The following is a 4,542-nucleotide window of genomic DNA, read 5'->3' on the forward strand; positions in this document are numbered from 1 at the left end:
CTGGCAAAGATGCTGTACATTTTGACGAATAGACAAATCTATACATTACGTCACAAAGCGTGTTGATATCGATTATTCATTAAACAAAAGAAAAACATCTACATCGGAGCTGTCATCTTCAATGCAACGAGCATATCTGTGTCGTAGCTATAAAGAAATCTATGCCGGGCGGGCATACTTGCGGTGGTGTGAGATGCAATTTTGAGTGAGTAAAAAATGAGCTGGATATCGGGGCATGCAATAAGATGAAAATTTTACAATGAGATGGATATCGGTACAATTCGGTGGAATCTTAATCAATTGATATGGTTAACTATTGAAATGAAATGCGATATTTAATGCGATTAGGATAATTTATGAATGTGAGCAAGCAGGATTTTTATATTTATTTCAGGATCGAATGCATTTTCTTTGAGTTATTGATGTTTAAAACATTCACGCTCGCTTAATGAGATGGATATAGGGACAGATACCCTATATCATATTTTCTGCATATAATCGGAATATGACATCCTTAGCAGCAGTGGATCCACAATGGCATTGAAATCTGACCCTCGCAATCTCGCATGTGGTTTCCCTCCTACGGGTTTCACAAACATACCATTCTTATTCATTAGGTAGATTGTCGTCTTGACGAGCCACTTGTTAAGGATGGCTATTTATTATCGGTAAATTTGAAATGGCTTGTCTCCGGTATGTTACTCGGTCAACATGTATTACACATGTCACATTCCATTAGAAACGCGTGCTGGCGGAATGCATCGTTTTCAGTCCGAGATTCGTCTGTACTTCTGCGGCACGTACATGCTTTTCAGCAGTTATTTTTCAAACTTGTGAAGTGTCGATTACCAACCATTATGATTGGTAAACCCGTGCATGGAGGAAAAGTGCATCCTTTCACCGTCTTTTAGAAATTCAGACTTTATGGTGTGGTTGCCGGATTGGACGACGACATAAACTAACGTTTTCAGTTTTGGCATTGGGACAATCAATTGATTGATATAGTGTTTCAAGGTCAATAATTGAATACTTCTCCAGATGTGTGAGATCCACACTTTTTACATTACTGGGGCTTTCATTTGATAAAATAATGCACAGAAATCTATTTTAACGCGATATCAATTAAAAAAAATAAACGAATGAACATAAAATGAAAAAGGAATACTTTAGAAAATAGAAGGAAATGTATTATGTAAATGAAAAAATACTTGATTCAGTACTGTGTTATGAAGCCTCATGGGTTTTAATTTACTATAGTCTATTCAGATTACAAGCTTCATCATTCAAATGGAGATAGAAAATTAAACGTCAAAGCATCACGTTAAACTCTATCATAAGCCATAAGACGAGTTTGTACTATTTCATTTAACTCCACTACTTTATTGTACCTTTGACAGATACGTACTTCGACCTCAACAGTAAGGCCGTCTACAGTGTCTCATACTTAATTCGACTAAGAGCTTAACATATTTTTTTATAAATATATTTATCAGAAGGTAAAATGCATAATGCATGTTAAACAACTACCGCATTGATAACTATGCTCAAAATAATTATGACGAGTAGGTAAACCAACCTTTTATTTGTCTCTATCATAATCACTGATAATTCAAATGCATCTACCTTTGATAAGCTCTAATCTGATAAAACAAACGAGCAAATACCTTAACTCTTTATCCATCTCGGCAACCAATACACCTTTCTAATTCAGTATCGGGCAGGTCAACTGAACCGCGAAATTCAAATCATACACGTTGATCAAATGAGTATTGCTTGGTACTGATAAAGTATAAGCTGGACCGATAGCCGACAATGAGCCATAAAACAATTAATATTTGACCATCTGGCCAGTTGGAAAACTGTGCCAAACCAATGCACTGAATTCATATCTCATATCATTAGGAATTAATCGGCGCTTATAGCGCAAAGCTATGAAAAAACACGGGAAGTTTGAGCGGTGACGAACTGGTTGCGGTCCCGTCACGAGCGTGTTACCCTACCACACCGAGGAAGGCTCGACTACGGAACTGCAGGCCACAGGTATACTGGTAGAACGAGTAAATTGCAGTCTCCAGGGCTAGAAAAAGACTACAAAGGTCACGCTCGGCGGTAGTGAAGAAAGAACGTATCGAGATATTGAAAGCGGCGAGGCTGGCCCTAAACAAGTCCAAGGCCATCAAAGAGTGCGATACAGACTGCTTCGATAGACTAACCCATGAAGAGACGCCTATCGAGTGGTGATGACCAAAACAAGGGGAGCACTAGCTCCTCCCGAGGGATGTCCAACAAGACTGTAGACGATAATTGAAGTACTTTTCCCGCACCACGGCCACCCATTGACCGCCAGCAGCGAGGGTAGAAGCAGGCGACGAAAACATGGCGATGGTGATGGTAGAGGAGCTAATGGCGGTGGCAAAGTCCCTCGACCCAAGTAAAGCACCTGTTCCTGACGGGATTCAGAATGATGGCGATGAAGGTAACCATAATGACAAATCCTGACATGTTCAGGTCAGCTTGGTGCCATTAAATCGGTGGTTAAACTGTAGAAGTGGCCATCGAATGCAAGCGGCTCGGTATCCGTTACTGCGCAGTAATAACACTCGACATGCGGAATGCATTCAACAGTGCGTGGAAATCGCGAACTCGTTGCTCTGGCTAGGACTATCGGTAGAGCTCAGTGATGAACTACTTAGATGTTAAGAAAAATCACTTAAATAAAGATTTAAAGAAAAACATATCGGTAGAGCTCAGTGATGAACTACTTAGATGTTAAGAAAAATCACTTAAATAAAGATTTAAAGAAAAACATATCGGTAGAGCTGTACAAGATTATGGAAATGTACTGCCATCACGGCAGGAGACCCGCAGGGATCAATCCTGGGTTCTTTGCTGTGGGACGTGATGTACGATGACGTGCTGAGGTTGAAGTTCCCGCCGGGAGTCGAGTTAGTTTTGTTTAGGAATGGATGCGCAGCAAGAAGCTACAGTTGGCGCATCATAAAATGGAGATGATAGTCGTCAACAACTGGAGATCGGTGCAGGAGGCGAAAATTCGAGTCAGCGGGTGTGACATCACCTCATTGGGAATGGAGTGATGCTCGACAATAAGTTGAGCTTCAAAAGTCATGTTGACTCCGTCAGCAAGCGTGGCGATTTCAATACTGCGATACAGAGGTCCAGTCTGGGTGTCTAATTGTTTTATTTAATTAATTGCATATTCTTCGGCAACTCGGCTGTACGAAAATATTTTTTTGTTAAATATCTTGGATGTGCATATGCACAGCACATGTTTCGAAATGGACAAATTGATATAAAATTTGCAAAAAAGAATCTATGTGTCTTGGAGGGACTCAAACCCTCAACCTCCTACTCTCTAGATAGGCGTGATAGCCCCTACACAACAAGATCACTTAAAGGTCCCGTTTACGGAAAAGCCATCAGAATCAGAGTACCAACCTCCTCCGCGAAAATGTCTGTACCTAGGGAAATCTATCGAAAAATATTGGCTATTGAATCGTATAATATTGAATCGTGAGCTTTGATTGCGAAGGTAAATCGCGTGAAGAGTTTGTATTTAGTGTTTGGTGAAGCATGAATTATAGGCAACTCATTGAAGTATTTAGAGCTCACGAGGGACTTCAGGTAGATCGTGTTGAGAAAACTTTGGAATATATCTGCCAAAGCTTCGCTGTGAATAAACAAAAAAAGAGTCAACTCCGATATACTGCATTTGAAATTTGAAAAAAAAAAATGGCAAGCCGCATCCAGATTCAAAACTTACTTTGACTCATATAATTAGGAATGGCTTGACACAGAATTTGAATTAGAAGAATTTTATCATGCTGAGCCGGAGCCAAAGATAATAAAAGAAGTGTACCTGAAAAGAAGACAACTTATACAGAAAAGGCTTTATGATAGATTTGGTGTGAGGGTAGTGTGGTGTGAGGTGGATAATTTACATTACGTTTACATTCGTGCTATGAACTCGTTGGATCCTTTGATAAGCTCCCTCAACTTAGGTAACCGACTTCAAAATAAATCTAATCAGGAATATCCAGAAGATGTTCAATGTTTTCTACTGACTGAAAGTTCTTGCAGTACAACAAATTCAAGTACAGAGAAATATGCCCTAACCATAGTACTGCTAGTTTTCGTGACTGTCATGTGAAAGCGAAAACAGTTGCATTTTCATTTTCAAGAGACCAAATGAAAATGTAGCCGTCTCCCGGTCACCTGTCACATTACAAGCAGTCATGATGGGAATGTGCCTTGTTTTGAAATCTAAATTTCTGAATAGTTTTAAAAGATCTGTGCAAATAACGATGACTAATCGATACATTTGTGTTGTTTTTGATTTTCGAGTTAGAAGTAACATTATTGAAGAAGAAACAGCTTGTTTACACTAGTTTGATGCGCTTTCATGAAATAAAAATCTGTGAAAATTTGGCAGAATTCCTTTCATTGTTTATGTTTTCTATGAAAGCGGAAGAGAATAAAGTGTAAATATCGCGAGATCTCTCTCAATGAAAATGAAAATTTCAG

The sequence above is a fragment of the Armigeres subalbatus genome, unplaced genomic scaffold (genome assembly GCF_024139115.2).
Source record: "Armigeres subalbatus isolate Guangzhou_Male unplaced genomic scaffold, GZ_Asu_2 Contig405, whole genome shotgun sequence".
NCBI classification, from domain to species: domain Eukaryota; kingdom Metazoa; phylum Arthropoda; class Insecta; order Diptera; family Culicidae; genus Armigeres; species Armigeres subalbatus.